Source organism: Sminthopsis crassicaudata, chromosome 2, assembly GCF_048593235.1.
Source record: "Sminthopsis crassicaudata isolate SCR6 chromosome 2, ASM4859323v1, whole genome shotgun sequence".
Classification (NCBI taxonomy): Eukaryota; Metazoa; Chordata; class Mammalia; order Dasyuromorphia; family Dasyuridae; genus Sminthopsis; species Sminthopsis crassicaudata.
The window spans coordinates 670,907,370-670,927,823 of NC_133618.1; the positions used below are offsets into that span (position 1 = coordinate 670,907,370).

The 20,454-nt window shown below is 36.9% G+C and overlaps 1 protein-coding gene and 1 pseudogene across 2 annotated transcripts in view; one reads left to right on the forward strand and one right to left on the reverse strand.

Moving 5' to 3' along the window:
- The window catches only part of PRKG1 (protein kinase cGMP-dependent 1), a 1,273,864-nt gene that overhangs the window by 519,418 nt on the left and 733,992 nt on the right, over window positions 1-20,454 (reverse strand). The gene's annotated exons all lie outside the window — the stretch shown is intronic.
- Window positions 7,152-7,688, forward strand: LOC141553848 (polyadenylate-binding protein 2 pseudogene; annotated as a pseudogene).

Here is a 20,454-nt window from a genome sequence, read left to right on the forward strand (position 1 = left end):
CAGTGCTTCTGCTTTGAGTCTGTGTCCCACACTGAATTTAAATTAGAATACAAACCCCCTCATCAAAGACTATCTAACTCATCCCTATTCAATACACTGTTGTCTGAAGAAGTTTGTAACAAGAATCAAGTTCATTTATTAAAGTCTACCGATAAATATATGGTCTACTGAGGAGGGAATGCCCTTCAAAAATCCAAAGATAGTCTTTTGATTTTATATGTTTTAGGAAGGAATGGTGCTTGTATTATCCATTTCCCACTGATTTTACTTCTTCCTAGTCACTTCCCTAATTTCCCAGGATGCTATGATCTCTCCAAGTTAGGATCATGTATTAAAAAGAATATTATGTTGGAGACAAGAGGAGAAGGCTTAAAAGTAAACAGCTCTGGTGTCTTTACTATGTGTAACTTGGGCAAACCACACAGTACTTGCAGAAAAATCTGCATTCTGAAAATCTGGGTTCAAATTCCACCTCTGACACTTACAAGCTGGATAACTTCAGGCAAATCATTTACCATCTCTGCCTCTTGTTTTCATTTTCTATGAAATGAGCATCATCATATTGATAGATTTTACTTTAAGATTTACTTTCAAGAACAGAGAAGATGTATTTCAATGTTATATAAACAAATACATAAGTACGTGTGTGTGTGTGTGTGTGTGTGTGTGTGTGTGCAAGTTGATAGATAAGTAAAGGAAAGAAGGAAGGAAGGGAGGGAGGAAGGGAGTGGGAAAGAAAGGAAAAGAAAGGAAGGAAAAAAGAAAGAAAGAAAAAGAGAGAAAGAAAGGAAAAAAATAAAGAAAAAAGAAAAAACAGAGAAAGAAAAATGAGAGAGAAAGAAAGGCAAGGGAGAAAGGAAAAAAGGAAGGAAGGAAACAAGGAAGGAAGAAAGTCAGGAAACAAGGAAGGAAGGAAGAAAAAGGAAGGAAGAAAGAAAGGAATACATGATTAAATAAAAAAAAAAAAGAATAAGAGAAATAGCCTATTGTTTTGGACTAGAACTTGAAGTAAGGTGGTAATGCTTATGTTCACACCTTTAAAGGAGTTCACACCTTTAGAGAGCATATATAAGGAGGAGTTAACAAGCCCACTAAAGGACAAGCCTACTCTAGGGCTCCAGGAGATTCACAAGTCAAAACCCCACAAGCTCACTCTCTTGGAGGTAGGGTCAGAGTCATTCCATATTTCACCTTTGTGCAGGCTCAAGACATTTGGAGAGTGTAGTGACTGGGTTAGTACCCTGGATATCTTAGAATCAGCCATTGTCAGGATAAGCAAAGGTCTTTATTTTTGGTCTTTTGGGGTCAATGTCAGGGGATTAGATCTAGGAATCTCCACACCTCCTTTCTCTCTCTCCACCTCCAAAGAATGATCCTGCTTGTCCTACTCCACCCTCTGATCTCCCCTCCCCTTCTTTGTCCACACCTACAGAAGGAGCCAGCAAAGAGTTGAGTAGGATCATCCAAGCATGTTAATAGAGAATTGTTCAATTGGTAATTAGCCTTAATTGCTAGGTTATCTTGCATTAAGTGCATCTGCTCAATTCTAGCCCTTTACAGAAGAGAGCTCTTGGAACCAAGGCGAGAGATAGGCCTCTATTAAAGCTAACTGGGCCCCAGGAAAAGAGACAAGACTTTAAAGGACAGGATTTGGACTTTAGCTTATTTGGGGTGATTATTGAACTGAACTGAAACTAAGGCTGCCTCCAGAAGCTCCCGAAGAAACCTGCACCCAGAAAACATTATAATTTAGAGAAAAGAAATCCTGCATCAATCTCATTATCAGCCATGCTCTTTCAGTGTCAAATGTTTCTTAGATCTTCTCCTTCATTTTGAGGTTTTTCTCCTTTTCTGTCTATCTCCAGGTGTTCATTGCCACCCATCTGTCAATAGGATATGATTTTATTAAAGTATCCCCTAGTTAAACCACAATCAATATTTTAAAAAGACTTTGCAAATGTAATGCTGGAGAAACTGAGGCAAGATAGAGATTAGAGAGTTTTTAATATTTTATTTGAATTTCTGAGAAGGAGAGATTTTCTGGGGGCACAGAAGAATCCATTTGTTACCCAGGGTTGAATTGGACTTTCATCTCAAAGAATTCCCCATTGAATGTGAGATTTTAATGCTTTTTATATGATTCTAACAATCAAAGGAGATAAATTCAAGGAGTGGAGTCTGAACACTGGTGAGTGTGGGAATTTCCAGGAAGGGACCATCAATTTGGTTCTGACAGGTTGGGGATAGGACCACAAATTCTTGATAAGTTGGGTAGTCAAACTAGAGACAGAAAGTCTGGAAGAAGAGATATGTTTACATATCTCTAAGTAACTTATCTGTAATTTATGGCTCTATGGAATGCTAATGGTCAGGACTCCCAGCCTTAATTATCTCAATCCTAATGGTTAGAAAAATGGTTGCAACCAGGGGGATTGAGGCAGAACAATTCAAGGAACTGAGGCAAAACAATTTAGGGAAACTGAGGCAGGACAATTTAGAGAAATAGGCAGAGCAATCTAGGGAAACTGAGGCAGGACAATAAAAAGAAACTGTGGCACAACACTGATAGCGTAATGATCTCACAATCACTATAAATATATTCTCTTGATGTCCTGAAGAACTCTAGAATAAATCGGGGTTCAAATATACTATGTGTTTGAAATGAGGAAGAAAGAGGAAGAGGACCTTTCCATCCTTCTGTTGCTAGAACAACAGCTTTCTCTGTGAGAAGGAGCAAAGAGCATTTAAACTTCATCAATAGACCAAGCACCTCAAGATCAATACAGTGGGCAGAACACAAAGCATGATAAAAGCCTATCTTTAATATTACATAAGCACTGTGCTCCTGCAGCCTGCTAATGGAGAAATAAAGTTTAAAATCTTTTATCTCACCTGGGATTTGCCACCTGTCTCCTGATGATCTCCATAAAACTACTCAGATGTCATTGTTTTGCCAATTAATCTTTCATGTAACTCTTTGGGTTTCAATAAGTCAGAGCAGCTGCCAAATATGGGCAACTTTTGAGACAACAGGCGGAGACAAGATTAATGTTACTTGCTACCTCTTCTAACATTTACTGTATTCATCAATAGGTCTTAGTGCCAGGATTTCTAGCAAACTCAACCTTCTTAAAAGCTTGAAAACTCATCAAAACAATGACTCACAGAATATCTATATATAGATATCTTTATATAGATATCTGTAACTATACATTTATGCTTTGCAAAGAGCAATCATACATATGTGTGTGTGTGTAATGTGTGTGTGTGTGTGTGTGAGTGTGTGTGTGTGTGTGTGTGCGCGCGCGTAGAGAAACAGAGACAAAGTCGGAGGTAGAAACAGAGAGACAGACACAGAATCAGCTACACCCAGAAAAGGAACACTGGGAAATGAGTGTAAACTGTTTGCATTTTCATTTTTCTTCCCAGGTTATTTTTTTCCTTCTGAATCCAATTCTCCCTGTGCAACAAGAGAACTGTTCAGTCCTACACACATATAGTGTATCTAGGATATACTATAACACATTTAACATGTATAAGACTGCCTGCCCTCTAGGGGAGGGGGTGGAGGGAGGGAAGGGAAAAGTCCGGAACAAAAGTGAGTGCAAAGGATAATGTTGCAAAAAATTATTCGAGCATATGTTCTGTCAATAAAAAAGTTATTAAAAAAAAAAAAAAAAGAAAAGAAATAGAGAGACAGAAACAAAATGGAGGGAAAAGAAGGTAAAGGAGAAATAGGAGAGAGTTCTGGGCTCAAACATCCTTACTTAAAAGAAAGGGGTGTTGGGCTATCTTTACTGCATTAGCTAACCCCAAAACATTCCCAGAAAGTCCTCAGCTAGGAGAATGGTCTATATTAGCACTGTGAGCAGCCAGGTCTGAATATGTCCACTCCAATAGCCACACAAAGTTCCCCTAGAGATAGAGAAAAGACTGTCCTTAATTGAAGATCTTCTACAATTGCAGATATGGGAATATGGGGTCTGTGAATATAGGGAACCCCTAATACAATGGAACTAAGGCCAAGTTTTCCTACCTCTTTAAATGAATTGCTTAATTCTTTTCTTGCACTAACTTTGCTATCTCTTCCTCTCTCTAATGGCCTGAAAGATCAGTGATTTTTCACAGTTCTCCCTGTATAGCTTTCTCATTATAATTCCTCCCCAAAGAGATGCTCTTCTTTGGGGACCATCATTAGACTTTCAAATTTGCACCTTCCAGCCCTGATACCTCTCCTCCTTAGTGCTGCTTGACTTTTTAAATTCTCTTTCCACTTCTGAGAAAGATGAACCTGTGTTTTTTTTTTTTTCTTTCTTTTATAAAAAAGGAAATTAGTTTTCAGAAAATTTGGATTCATCGTAATCATCTTAAGAAACATCTTTCCCCTACCTAGACTATCAGACCACTTCAGGCAAGAATTGTTCTCATCTAGGTCTGTGTGCCTGAAATAATCTTCTCCTAGTGGATTCCCTCCCTCCAAGGAAGTTCAAAGGACACTGTTTTGGGAAAGATATCCCACTTTAACCCAGGACAAAACCACCACTTCTCATATTTCCCATGAAATTCTGCTTAATCACATCTTTTGTACTTCTGCCACGATTTTATCAGCCCACAATTAGTCACATACTTGTAGTTTCCCTCTTTAGATTATAAACTCCTTGAGGGCTTTACTAGGATCATATTTCTTTTGAATCCCTATTTGACACAGGGCTTTGATCACAATATGCACTTTAAAATAATGAACTGAATTATCTTCTGTTTTTGGAAGCTTTGACTCTATTTTTTCCTTATCTTCAAAATGGATATATTTCAGTCTGTATTACTCTTCTCACTAAGTGGTCATAAAGAAAACTAAAGGCTTAACTTCTCTGGTCCCTTATCTATAAGTTATGTATATAAAAAGGTCATTAGGGGCAGCTAGGTGACGCAGTGGATAGAGCACCAGCCTTGAACTCAGGAGGACCAGAGTTCAAATCTGCTCTCAGACACTTAACACTTTCTAGCTGTGTGACCCTGGGCAAGTCATTTAAGCCCAGCCTCAAAAAAAAAAAAAAAAAAAAAAAAAAAAAAGTCTGTAGATGGAATGTTGGATTTAATTTACATCAGGAAAACATGTTCAAATCCTGACTCTGAACTACACTGGCTGAGTGAACAGAAGCGAGTTAATCTTCTAAATCCAATTACAGAATTGCTATAAAGGAGAGCTTCTTCACTAGGAATTCTCACAGTGGCCCAAACAACAACAAAGACATGTGTGAGACAATATACTAGGTACTAGGGGAAGCAAAAATTGTACAGTCTGGGATTTCAAGGAACAGAGTCTACTAGGAAAATAAAATGACCTTATTCATTTGGATAACTGATATTTATGTAACTAAAATCTGGAAAGCACTTAATATACATTGTCATTTTAGAATCATCGCAATACTAGGAGCTAGATACTCCAGGTATCACTATGTCCATTTTACAGATAAAGAAACTGCAACTTAACATTAGGTGACTAATCCATGGACATAGTCATTAAATGTCTGAGGCAAGAGAAGCCATATTATACATGCTATATATACCTGAATTTAAAAAAAAAAATGTGATCCAAGAAATTAATTACCCAAAAGGAGGTAGAATGGTCCAAGCATATCCTGGTGCTCACAAATTCTAGAATACCACAAGTAAGGAGATCTCTGTAGAGGCCTTATGGAAACCCAAGAACAAAAGTCACACAGATTGAGAATCATAAAGAAGGAAATGGTATGGCTGATGGTGAGATGAAATCATGAGATCACTAGAAGACTCAAGGAAAAATAACAGAACTAGAACCACAAAGTTAGAACTGGACAGTTTATCAGCCATTTCATTTTATACAGGAGCAAACTGAAGCCAAAGGAGAAGCCTTGGGTAACAAAGGAAGTAAGTCATAAAGGCGGATTTACAGTGTAGGGTTTTTAATCTTCAATTAAAAAAAAAAAAAAAAAAAGGAACTAATTTTTCACTGCTGTTAAGAATTCTTTGAGGGAGGGTGTTCTCATGTCTAAGGTACTTCTGAAGTTATTATTCTTTCCTCTATATCCCATGGCCTTTTATTTCTATGTTTTAGCTTGAATTCCAAAGAATTCAAGCAATGGAATCATTGAATTTCTAGTTTTTTCAATGAGAATGCTCCTGGCAAAGGTGATGTGCCACCAACTTTTAATAAGACACTTGGTTATACTCTATATTAAGCAGCTACTATGTACCAGGCACTGTAGTATACATAAGACTATACCAAGAAAGGCAAACACATGGCCCCTGCTTTCAAGGAGCTCAAACTTTAATGGTAAATTCAACATAGATGCATCATGATCCAAGAAGAATCCCAAAAGACAAAATATCCCATTTTTCTTTTTAAAATTTTTGCTTTTAAAAAGTATCAACAACAATAATTGTTTTTAAAGCAAAAGATTGGGAGGGAAGTGTTAGGATTCCTGCAGATGATATGGATCAGAACTTGAGATAAATTAATGTGCTTAGTTCACACCTTTAAAAGGAGTTCACACCTTTAAAGGAGTTCACACATTTAAAGAAGTTCACACTTTTAAAGGAGTTTACATCTTCAAAGGAGTTTACACCTTTAAAGGAGTTTACACCTTTAAAGGAGCTTGCTCATTGGTTCTTTAAGGAGTTCCCATAAGCCCATGGAGTACCTATAGGCTCATTCTCTAGGAGGATATAAGGAGCCAACATTGAGTGGGGAAGTCAGTCTGGATTGGGTCAAGGAGAAGACTTCAGGGAACTGGAGGAGATTCAGAGAGCCAGGATTCAGTGATCTGCTCGCAGAGACAACAGAACACTATATTTGGGCACCCATATAGGGATACTTTTTGCTTATCCTGACTCTGGCTGCTTTTGAGCTCTTCAGGGACTAGCTCAGAGTTCACATTTTGGTGTCCAACATGGGGCCAGAGGAATTTCTTCTATACCTTGAGTCAGAACTCGAGCTTGAGGAGGAGCTTCCCCAGCCCAGCACCCCTCCGGGAGCCTACGGCTCTGGGCCCGGTGCAGGATTCCCTGTCGGTCAGGAGGAAAAGGAAGAGCTGGGCCTGGTTGAGGGTGACCTGGGGAACTGTGCTACTGAGGACTCAGAGCTGGAGGCCATCAAAGCCCAAGTAAGGAAGATGAAGGAAGAGGTGGAGAAATTGAAGGAGTTTCAGAATGAGGTAAAGAAACAGAGGAACGTGAGCCCACCCCCAGGCAATGCTGACCCAGTGATCATGTCCATTCAGGAGAAGATGGAGGCTGATACTCGATCCATCTATGTGGGCAATGTGGACTATGGTGCAACAGCAAAAGAGCTGGAAGCATACTTCCATGGTTGTGGTTCAGTTCAGCGAATTACCATCCTTTGTGACAAATTCAGTGGCCATCCTAAGGGGTTTGCATACATAGAATTTGCAGATAAAGATTCGATGAGGACAGCGATGGCATTGCATAATTCTCTTTTCAGAGGAAGACCCATCAAAGTGATACCAAAACGGACCAATCGGCCAGGGATCCGCACCACAGATTGGGGTTTTCCACATGGTCAATATCATGCCAGGACTCCTAAATACTGTAGTTCATGCTCTCAACTCTATAGTGGCTTCAACAGGAGACCCTGGGGCAGAGTCTACAGGGGCCGGGCTATTGTGAAGTCATGGTATTCCCCTTACTAAAAAACAAAACAAAACAACAAAAAAAAAACAAAACAAAACAAAAAAAAAAGTGTGTGTGTATTAGGAGGAGAGAGGGGAACAAAAGGAAAGAAGGAACTCCAAGAAAGATAAGAGGCCATGATGGCAGCTAAGATTACACCCAGGGAGCCTTTAGAAGGTCAGGACTACCTGATCAGTCAGCAAAAAAGCAATCAGATAGCAGAAATGGATTACACTTGGGGAGAATACAGGCCTTTTAAACCAACAGGGCAGTGTCCAGTGGGAATAGCTCCAAAGTAATTGCCAGATGATGAGAAGAGATTTTGAAAGTGGTTAAGTAGAAGGAAATTAGATAGGTTAACTGCCTGGGAGAGAGGGTTTGCTTGTATTTTTACAGACAGAAGGAAACAGATGGGTGCCAATGAGTGGTATGCACCTTGTCCATCAGAGAGAGACAGAAAAAGAAAAACCTCAAAAGAAAGGAGAAGATCTAAGAAACATCTGACACTGAAAGAGCATGGCTGATAAGGAGACTGTTAAAGAACTTTAAAACCAGCAGGAATCATTGGATTTCCTAACACAAGATGAAAGTATTAGAGGACTTCAAAACTTGCAGGAATCATCGAATTTCTGGCACATGAACTAATGGACAATGGACTTGTGGACATGTATAAATTCTAAATTTATGATTATTAGATCATGTTATTTGTTACATTATTTCTAGCATGTGTTATGTTACTAAGTGAAATATATTTTATTTGATAATAAAATGGCTGTCAATAATGGTATTCTGTATAATTAATCTGACTTCTGGTGTTCCTAGACTTGCTGGTTAATTCAGCCTACCAATATTAATAGATAGAAGACTGCATGGCAAGCACATATTCTCAAATTACAATTTCTGAAATCTATATTAAAAATACAACATACACACAAAATACAGACTGCCTAAAATAACCCCAATGATTTATTCTTGTAATTATTTCTCTGCCACCCTTTCAACATCTAAAAATTTAATTCATGCACATTTCATTGCTTTTTTATCCTCAATTCTTTATTAAATGAAACTAATTTGTGACCTAAATAAGAAATTCAAAATTTTGGAGGTGGAAGGAGTTGAACCTTCTAATAATTTATGGATTCGCTATCTTCAAGATGTTTTTGATATCCTCAAATATTTTGAGATCTTGGAAGAGACAACAAAGAAAGGAATCAAAGAAATATATGAACATCTATTTGGAGCTTGATGATTCTTTTTGAAATTATGTTGTCCAACCTCTTTATTTTACATAAGAAAAACCGGGGCCCAGATAATTTCAATTATCATAGAAATGATATAGAGAGGAGCACAATCATGACCTGAACCTAGGACTTTTGACTTAAAATCTAGCACAATTTTCCTATTTCAACAATGAGACTTTTAAAAAGCTATATCATTTTTGTGTTCCAAGAAAACTAACAATGTGGCATAAGAGATTGAGTTTTGAACTTGGGTCAGGAAGAAATGACTTCATATATAATCTTCACCACTTACTTGCTAAGTGATGTGGAGCAAGTCAGTGACCTCTTTGAGCCTCAGTTTGCTCATCTGGAAAATAAAGGAATTGGTATAGATGGAGTCTGACACTTTGAATTCTAAAGCTGGGACACTGATTCCTACCTTTCCCTGTCTCCCTCCCTCCCTTCTGAGTAAGGGCAGATTTAGGAAGAATATAAGGTAGGTTTTGTTTATAACATTGAAGCTGAAAATGGCAAGACAGAGGCATCTGAACTCATGGTAAAATAGAATATAAGCAATCTAATTCCACATTTTATTAAGTGATGACTATGTACTGGCATATTAAACAATCTACCAACAAAGATGAGAGAGAGAAGGGGGGAGTCATGGAGGGACAGAGGGATGGAGGGAAGGAGAGAATGAAAGGGAGAAGGAGAGGGAAAGGAGGGAGAGGAGGAGGAAAAGGAGGGAGAGGAATAGGAAAAGGAGAGAGAGGAAGAGGAAAAGGAGGGAGAGGAAGAGGAAAAGGAGGGAGAGGAAGAGGAAAAGGAGGGAGAGGAAGAGGAAAGCTCTTCCCCTATGCCTGAAATGGTTTCCTTCCACCTCTCTGCCACCTGACTTTCTTTAATTCCCAACTAAAATCCCATCTTGTACTATCTATCTCACCTGGCTGCTCCAACAGTGAACATGTCAAAGTGGAAATTGATTACAAAGAACTAGTTAGACTACCTCCAAAACAGGTCATGCTGGATTAGCCTCATTTCCTTTTATTTCACTTTCATAATTTCCTATACAATCAGATCAGAGAAAATGCTTCATGCCTTTAGGTTAGTAAAACATTTGATGAAGCTTCTCAAACCACTCTTGTGGGGAAAAATGGAAAGATGCAGGCCAGGCAATATACAAACAAGCTTATTTGACCTGAATCAAAGCAGAGTCAAAATGTTTGGAGCAAAACTGGCATGTTACAAAAGCATGGGCAATAATTCACATGCTTTCAATAAAATTATAAAGCAGTTAATGGCCATAGGATCTGGGACCATAGATCTGGGGCTGAATTGGATCATGGAGGCTTTTTAGTTCAGCTTCCTCATTTCATAGATGATGAGTTAATTGAGGCTCATCAAGAAGTTATTCCTCTAAGATGGCACAGGTAGGCAGTGTGATGGAAGTGAGATTTGAATTCAGGTTCCTATTTTTTCATGGTTTATCTTTGGGGCTAAAAGACTTTTTTTTTAACTTTTAAATGGGTATAAAAAGAAAAAAAATATTCTCTGAATTGATGCAAAGTGAAGTGAACAGAACCAGGAAAAAAAATGTTCACAGTAACAGCAACATTGTAATGATGGTCAACTCCGAAAGACTTAGCTACTCTGTATAAGACTGCTTGCCACCTAGGGGAGGGGGTGGAGGGAGGGAAGGAAAAAGTCGGAACAGAAGAGAGTGCAAGGGATAATACTGTAAAAAATTACCCATGCATATGTTCTTTCAATAAAAAAGTTATAATAATAAAAAAAGTACTACCCTCTTCCAGGAAGAGAAATGATGAACTCTGGTGATGAACTTATTAAATAATCTTTAACAAAAAAAAAAAAAAAAAAAAAAACTTTCCTTCTTTTTTTTGGAGGGAGGAGAATGTTGTTTTGTTTTGTTTTATTTTGTTTTTTACATTATGGTTAAATTATAAAAAATATGTTTTTCTTGACTTCACATGTATAATTGATATCACAATGCTTAATTTTAAAGAATGGGGATCTAATAAAAAAGGAGGGAGAGATTTTGGGATTTAATTTTTTTTTCAATGAATGTTAATGTTTAAAAATGTAATTGGAAAAATATTCAACAAAATAAATAAAAACATGTTTTAAAAATTAAAAAAGACATCTTGACTGATCAATTTTTTTATCAAAACAGATAATTTCCAAACATAAAATAACAGAGATAATCACCTTATTATGAGCCTAGTTAATCTTAATTTTATTTTCCTGAAACTTTTATAAGCTATACTATATTTGTGGCCTTGAAAGCTGACTAAAAAAAATCCTTGACCATTTTTGGCAGTATAGACTCTGGTACCCCCTCCTGTGTCTGATTTTGATTGCCATCCTTAAGTGCAGCTGCTTCCACTTTTTCATGCTGTTTCTTTCATTCATTCTTTCATGCTCCTTCATTCATTTTCCAAAGCAGCAGCAAAAGAATCCTCTGGAGCTTCAGCCACCCAAATCAGGAAAAATCAATTTCCTCTCTCAAAAGACAGAACTAATAGTGTAGAAAATCACCATTTACACCATGTTAATGAAGCCTGAATAGACTGTCCATAAACAAGATGTATTCTGGGTTTAGATAACAATGCTGGATTATATTCTGAGTCTGATGTCATGTGTTACCTTGCGTTAAAGCACTCATTATTCACCCTGGTCCCAAAAATATTTTCTAAGACATGCAGATAGCATAAAACAGAAGAGAAGACCTTGCCTTTGGAGTCAAAGGATATGCCTTACACCTACAAGTTGGGTGACTTTGGACCATGCACTTAAGCAGTTGATCAGTTAACAAGCATTTTTAAGTGCCTACTATGTGCCAAACTCTCTGTTAAATATTGCTGTTGACATAAATACACATAATAAAATAATCACTTCTTCCACAGAGTTACATTGTTGTGACCATCCTAGTCTCAGTTTCTTATTCTGCAAAATGATAAAGCTAGAGGAGATCCCTTCTGGCTCTAGATCTTTGATCCTGTGATCTAATGAAGAACAGAATATACAGTCCAAAAGCAGGGTGGTGTAATGGGAAGACCCAGAGGACCTGGGTTTGAATAACATGATCTCTATTCTGCCTTTCAGTTATTTGGCAACCATGGACAAATTCCTCCCCTCTCTGGGCTTTTATTTCTTATCTGTTAATCATGGTATAGGACTTCTTGGTCTCTGAATTTCTTCAAACACTGAATCTAGTATTTTACTTTTATTTTCTATCTTTATCCTATCTATATCTGTTTCATTTTATTATCATTTAATGGTTGTCCAATTGAACTGAGAATCATTCTAAAAGTCAGCTTGTGGATACAGATTTCAGAAACTGATACTCATCATGTTTTCTCTTTGTGAAACCCATCTCCCTCATCCCTCATAACTGGTAGCCTCTGTTCTCTCATGTTAGGTTTATGATCATTTGTTCCATTGATGTAACCTGTATTTTTCTTGCCTTCCTTTGCTATTTCAAAGGGATACATAAAGATGTTGAGTATGGTCTTTGCAAACTCCTGCCTTTCCTCTGAAAAGAAAGAAGAAACTCAAAGAGTTGACTTTGATTCAGTTTATGAATCCTGTGCTAAACTGCCATTGGTCCATTTCTTTTGGACCAGCTACTGGCTGTTTATTCTATGTAGTTATAAATGCTATTGTTGATGATTACTGCTAAAAAAACAAAATGATTAGGTCTCTGATTTCAGATAAGAGACAATGTTCTCCTTTTAAAAAAAAGTCTTGACTTCCCAATCAAAGCACAGAAAGAGTGGAATTGTTTTTAGATTTATCTATGTTTGGGACATAACTGCCAATTTCCTATCACTTTTTTTTCCCTCTGGGTGAATCGTCCCACCATTCTTTGATGAGAAGGGAGTGTTTCAATTTTAGAATGATTCATTTTTATAAGCCCATCTTTCTGTCCAAATTTAATGAAATCTTTGAGATGACTGTCCTAGTTTGTGGTCATTTATGGTCAAGCTCTGTCTTTGTTTCTGCATTTCCCCAATCTTCTTTATGCAACTAATTACATTTTGAAGACCTGCAATAAATACAACTGCAATTGTAGCCTTATTTTCTTACTACTTATTTAGCCTCCCTTCACAAGGCACTATATAGAATGAAGTAAATTAAATCTGTCTCCTAAAAGAGTTACTCAGGCTAAATTGTGCTAAGTATGACTCATTAGCACCTATTTATGAGGCTGTTTTAAAATATCACTTACTATCATTGATCCTTTCCAAAAAGAGCAACATTTATGATTGTCAAAGCATACTTAAACAAAGAGAGAAGAGGACCTGGTTTTACCACAATCCTCCAGAAGCCTGCTTGCAAACATGTCAGGAAAAAAAAGCAAAACAAATAGTCTTCCTTCTTCTAACTCTGTGGGTTTTTCCATCCCTCCTCTAGTCATTCTGTCAGTGATCTAAAAGTTGGATTTATCTGACTTCCACATGATGAAGACAAATATTCTTGTTATCAAATTTATCAAATGTAAAATGTGGAATTGCCAATAAATGACAATAAAATGACTTTTGTCTTGGGCTAGGGATCAATACCATTAAAGATAATGTTTTTAAATGTATAACACCATCCATCCACAACAGTATTACCATTCTCTCCATCTCCAGATGAAACAATGATCAGCACCAGGACTATGGACAGCTCACTCTATTCTCAGTTCCTGAATGGATCTAAGATGACTGTAATAGTGATGACTGTAATAGTGACTTTAAAAAATTCTTTTGAAACTCTAACTTCAGTAGAAATTTTATTGCAAACCATCCCCGCACCCTTTTTTGGCAATTGGAGCTAAGTGACTTGCCCAGGGTCATACAGCTAGGAAGTGTTAAGAGTCTGAAATCACATTTGAACTCAGGTCCTCCTGACTTCAGGGCTAGTGCTCTATCCACTGGAGCACCTAGCTGCCTCCAACTCCTCCCCCTTTTTAAAACAATTCAACAAGAAGAAAGAATGGTTCTTTATTTGCTGAGACAGCATTCAAGACAAAAAACACAATAAGTAATCACACTTTGTTCCTCACAAGCCTTTAAGGCAGTACTAAAAGTAAAAATGAATTGGAGGCCATAGGGCTCATTGACTTGCCTATGAGCACACAATAAGATTCAAAACTTAGTCTTTCCTCACTCTGGTTTGAGTGGTTTTCTCACTCTACCATGCCTTTCAAACTTTAAAGGTTTTACTACATTTTACTTTTGTACTGATGAGGGTTGAAGTCCCTTTAAGATTCCTTTCTAATTGCCCAACCCATGACTGACCTTGATTCACAAATCCTGGTCAAAGGTACCCTTTGAATATCTGGGCCCAGCCCCACTATCAGCTCAGCTTCCCCCAGTCCTCACCTGATCTGAGCTAACTGAAAAGCCCACCAAGAACTTAGGGGTACCACCCATCATCTTCTGGGTATAAAAAGGGCCAATCTGGAGCCCTCTTTGCAGGAGCCCTCCCAGCCAACACATGGTATCCTTCCAGCCATGTAGGGGTTCCTGCCCGCCTAGCGGCCACCTTCAGCCCTGGCATCTTTCTAACTGAGCTTTACTTCCAAATTCCTACAATAAACCTTTCATTTATCAATCCAGGTTTTTGGGCCTGTAAATTCATTTTACAGGGGACACTGTGCCTCATGGGATTATCTGTGCGCTGAGAAATGGGGTTCCCCCTTTCCTTTCCCTCATTGGTAAGACTTGATAAACATCATTATTTTCATCATCTCCACACCCTTCACATATTTATATATTTTAATCTTCCTTCTGCTTTAAGATAATTTCAATATCATAGAAAACAACCATTAATTTCCTGCATTTCTCCTAAGTAGCAATGATGGCTGGGGTTTCTCATCTCTCCTCACTGAGCCTCAGTTCCCTCATCATTAATACAAAGCAGTGTTTTTGAAGAAATATGTCTATTTATCTGTCTGTCTGTCTGTCTTTAGGAAGAAGAAACAATGAATTACATTTTTTGTTATTCTTTACAAATCTCTAAGATAGTTTTATAAGTACCTGAGCTTTTGCCCAGATGATTCTTCTTTGCTTGTTTAAAGTATCCTCATGACATAACAATAACCCCCCCCCCATAAATTACACTGGGTTTTCAGATTGAATCAATTCTTTTGGACTGTCCAATAGGTTTTTGGTTCTAAGAAAGATTTTTCATTCACATCTACATAGATCTGTGTTCATAATGATCGAATGGTCTCATGACTATAATTGAGAACAATACTTCCCTTCACCTCCATTTGCCTCAAATCCTGGTGTGTTGTTAGAAATCATACCACTTTCTATTATGAAAGAAAAATAATAATGTCAATACTGCAAGGCCTTCCAGTCCATCTTCTTATTGCAAAGTACTCTAGTGAAAAAGAGACTCAGTTGGCAAGCTTGCTGGATGTCACATAGTACACTGAGATTTCAATAGCTATACCCACTCTCTGGAGGGATTTATAAACATCTTATATAAAACCACTCTTAGCTAAAAATCCTTGAAAACTCTCAGTTCTTTCCATCCAAAGACATAATCACTTATCTTTATTCTACATTTCCTACCTTTAAGGATTTTGCCAATAACAAAACATTTCCTCAACCAATAGCAACTTATTTTGTTTTAGCAGCTTTTTATGTGAAATATTATCAAAAATTTCGAAAAAACTTAATTCCATCCACAATTTACTGTCTGTCCAATTATGAATCTATTCCTCTTAAAATTCAACTTGCTAATTTTTGGTTGATTTCTTCTTAAGGCAACTCTGCTACCTTCCCCTACTGCTTGTCTTTTGTTTAACCCATCACAATCTACAATTTCTGAAAAACTCCCCATATCCTGCACAAAAGTCAATGGAGCAGTAATCTGTCTTTTCACTTATTTCATACAAGGGAAATAATTCTCTATAAGATCACACTCTAGGATGAGCTCTCTATAATCTGTTTTTGATCATCAAGAAAACAACAAATTTCTCCATTGTCATTCATGTTTTCTGCTTCATTATTTTTGAAGGTCAGAGACTTTATAACCTCTGAAACATGAAAAAGATCATTAAGTAAAGTGTATTTTTCACTTAAAAGCTATAGGAATGCAGGTTACTAAGTCCTAAAGAAATAACAGATGCTTAAGAGTTCTGGGATGGAAAGATCCATATCTATTCCTGAAAATCTTTTTCCAATTAATATTTAGTAACTATCAGATCAAGATACCTTTCAATTGTTGGTCTTAGATTTCATTTGTACTCCTGCTCCAGTAAAAGTTTATTTTATATACACATATGCATATATATATGTATATATATATATATACATATATATGTATATATACATACATACATAATATATGTGTGTACAAATAAAATGGGCACATAGCAGACATGAGCACATGTTCGTGTGTGTACATGTATGTATATAAATTATACACACAGAGTATATGTATAAGGTTGTTCAGGCATTTTGGTCATGACTGATTCTTCATGACCTTATCTTGACAGATACTAAAATAGTTTGCCAATTTCTTTTTCAGTTCATTTTATCGATATGGAAATTGAAGTAAAACAGGATTACATGACTTTCCCAGGATCACACTGCTAGTAAGTGTCAGAGACTGGATTTGAACTCAGGGATATGTCTTACTGATTTCAGGCCCAGAGCTTCATCTACTATGATATAACCTAGATCCTTAGGTGCTACTTGCATAGATTGTGAGTCATCCAGGCTCTTCTCTTCCCTGTCTTTTTCTATTGAACATTCTATAGATTTTATCATAAACACTCACCATCGCCATCAGAAAAATGTCTATATGACCTAGAAATAAGCAGATGAAACCAGAGAGGAATCTTGGATTAAGAAGGGACCCCTTTCACTTCTGCAAAGATACAGTCCACTCCTTTTTAAATATCTTTCTTACCTCTAAACATCAAAAGGTCTAGTAAGTTGGGTCAGTCTTACTAGGCAGGGTCAGTGACATGGGGTAGGGAAGGGACTCAGATTTTCTCACATCAAGGGTTTTAAATGTTGGGTAACTCCATCCAAGGGAGCAGAACTATTGAAAATGTCCTACTGAATTGTAGAAAGTCCTAACTATTTCAAAAGAAAAACTCTTGGGGAAAAAAAAAAGCTTATAGAAAACTTTATTTTTGTCATCTATAAATAAACATTTCCTTGAACTTGTAATTTTTTTGAGTGGAGCACCTTTTTATTTTATTTATAATTATTTTTGACATTATATATGCATGAGTAATTTTTTATAACATTATCCCTTGTATTCATTTTTCCAAATTATCCCCTCCCTCCCTCTACTCCCTCCCCTAGATGACAGGAGCATCTTTTAATATATTTCTGAAGATGCTAGTTTATTTTCTTTGCCCCTTCTCTGTTAATTTATACATACTGGCAATGCTCCTCTCCTCATGCCTTGAAGTAATTATGGCTTGTACTTACATATTTCTTTAAGGTTTAAAAAATATATATCTCATGTGAATCTGCTGTTATTATTGCCATTTGACAGATGTATTCCCAGTACTTAATACAGTGCCTGGCACATGGCATTATTTAATAAATGTTGATTGATTAATGAAGAAAAAAAATTAATGCTCAGAAAAAAAAAAAAGATATTCCCTATAGGCCCAGAGTTAGTAAGAATTTGAGGCAAGATTCCAGCTGTGTTCTTCTGAACAGTTGTATTTGCAATGAACTATGGTCCTGCGTAACTTTTGGTTGAATTAAACTTTAAATAGAAGGGAGATTTCCCAGAAAGAAATTTAAAAGAATAGTCACCATAATATAACTTGATTTTATAGCAAACATCCAGAAAATGGATGAGATTGATGGTTTGTTGCCAAAGTGAATTACCAGTTTATCAAATGATGAAATGAAGGAGCCCTTGCATTTATTATTTGAGATCCTTTCTCCATTATATTTCCTACAAATTATCAAATTCAGAGCAAGGGTTACAATATAATACTCCAATAAAATACTGCTAAACTTGACAGCAGATCATTTGACAAGTAGTGATGTGAGAATTATAGAAGATAAAATTAAGACAAAAATGAAAAGTGCAGAAGAAGGGAGACCTAACTGTAGTCCTACTATGAGAGAGATCTTCCTTGTAATCAGAAACAAGAGACAGATAAAAAAAAACTGCTGAAGATGACATCATTGGAGAGGAAGCAGGGACAGGCTATTCAGATAAGAACTTCCCCAACAGATATATGTTACTGGAGCAGGTGGAGGAGGCTTCCACCTAATGGCTTTCCAGGCAAGTTAATTATTCTTGCTAATGAGGTACCAATATCAATGTTTTCTATATTACTGACAGTGCCAATATTACTTAATATTTTATTCCTTTTAAATATCAGTGCATTGATGAGGCTAGGAAGTTGGGGAGGCTAAATTTTCCCATCTAGTAATAAATATGCCTTCCACCCCTTATCTTCTCATCCTGGAAATCCATTAGGTCCCTGTGACCTCAGTGCTCTGGATATTCACTTAATTCTTAACCTTCTTCTGGTAGAAATATATTCTGCCCCTTCCTCTGATCAGTAAACTCCCCCCAAATCCTCTGTCTTAAGGAAAGTCCCCCCAAAATATCTATGTAGTCATTCTTTTCTATATTCCTCTCCCGTTACATGACAATTTCTCCACCCTATCCCTGAAGGCCATGTCCCCCTGACTTTTCCTTCTACTTGTAGTCTTGCCCTATTTAAATGTAAGGTCCTCAAGGGCATGTTTTTATTTGTATTTCCAGTCTTTATCATAGCACCTGCTAAATTAAAATGGGTGAATATTTAATAAATGCATCTTGACTTCTTAACTTGATTCTTCATATAAATGAACTAAGTCCAATGTAGTTCAGAGCCAATTTTTTAAAAAATGTATCTTTAGACTGGTTAAAAAAATATCACTGTTTATGTCATGGCCCAGTTCCTTATAAAGAGCTCGACTTTAGCAGCTTTTCCATGTGTAGTGCCATCTGAAAGCTTTGCTCATTTAAAAATTGTCAGATTGAGATGGAGGTTTTGATCAAAGAGAGGTAACTGGGGACTTTCAGGGCAGTATAAGAGATGATGGAGTTAATGATGATAAGAGCTGGGAAGGGGATGAAAGAGGTGATACTGGCAATGATACCGGCAAACACACACACACACACACACACACACACACACACACACACACACACACACACAAATACACAGTAGGTTTGGGATTTGCTTTCTATAGAAAGCCCTTATTTGATTTCATTTTTAATGCAGATTCTCTGCCGATGAAAAACTATCATATTCATTATACCTATTAAAATATTATCACAGGTAGTCAGTATTTATTATAAAGTGTCTACTAATGATTTATTTCTTTTTCTAGTCTAATTTTCGGGAAGTCTATTTTTAAAAGTGTTTGGTGAATTATGGGTGATGAATTAATTGGTAAATGTGGCAGTAGAAAAACATAAACTTAAAAACCATGTAGCTTATCTTTCATCAAGGATAAGAAAAAAAAAGGCTAGCTTGCCACAAACTCTACTTCTGAGCATTATGTGCTTTATTAAATAGTACAATGTTGCAGTAGCAAAACTGTTTTAGATTGAAAAAGAAAAATCAGACATTTCTGTGCAGATTTCCTCCCTCCTTATCTTCCCACCCCCATCATTATAGCTTAATGACTGAAAAAATCCAAAGGTAGCATTTATAAAAAGGGCAAAGGGCACCCATCCATCAAAGCCAGACTTTTGTATCACAGTAAAGACAAGCTATCATTTCTGCTTTTCCTCTTTGATCCATTCAGCAATTTAGGGAGGAGCATTTATCTTCTAGAGCACATGGACACCCACTGTATTAAAATTCAAACTGGGTTGTGATATCAATGCATGTATATAAATGGCTGCTCTTTAGGTTTTTAATATGTTAGATTATAATAGCTCCCGTGGAACCGTTAATTTGTGACAGATAATAATATGTTTAAAAAGTCATTCCATCCCACTTCTATTGCTCGATTAGATTCAATAAATCATCCGAACAACATGGAATTCACTGAGCTGGATTCCCTAGCTTCATTCGCAGAATGACTACCAGAAATGGGATGACATTCATTCCTTCCTTCAACTGGTAAAGACATATAACTGTCATGTAAAATTAAACATTTCGGTATACCGATTGGCTCCACATCTATAGAAAAATTCTCACTGATTTCTTGGCTCTCTTAGTTTCTCTGTTATAGAAACTGATTTACAATGCTCTTTTCCCCTGTTTCCAAGTAATGCCTAACATTGGGAATCATCCCTTCTGTGCTTAGCTAGACTCATCCTTGTGAAGACAGTACAGTCTGTTTCTGGGACTATAGTTACAATCTTTTCATCTCTTCAGGGTTTTGAGACAAGCTGGAACAACCTCTGAGAACCCAGACTGACTTCCATGTTATATGAGCTTTGGTACACATCCTTTCCTGATTTCTACCAACAGCTAGTGGACTCTCTTCTCACACTGTTGTATTTGACTGCTTTGCATTTATTTTCTTTACATTTATTCTATCTTCACTTATAGATTCAT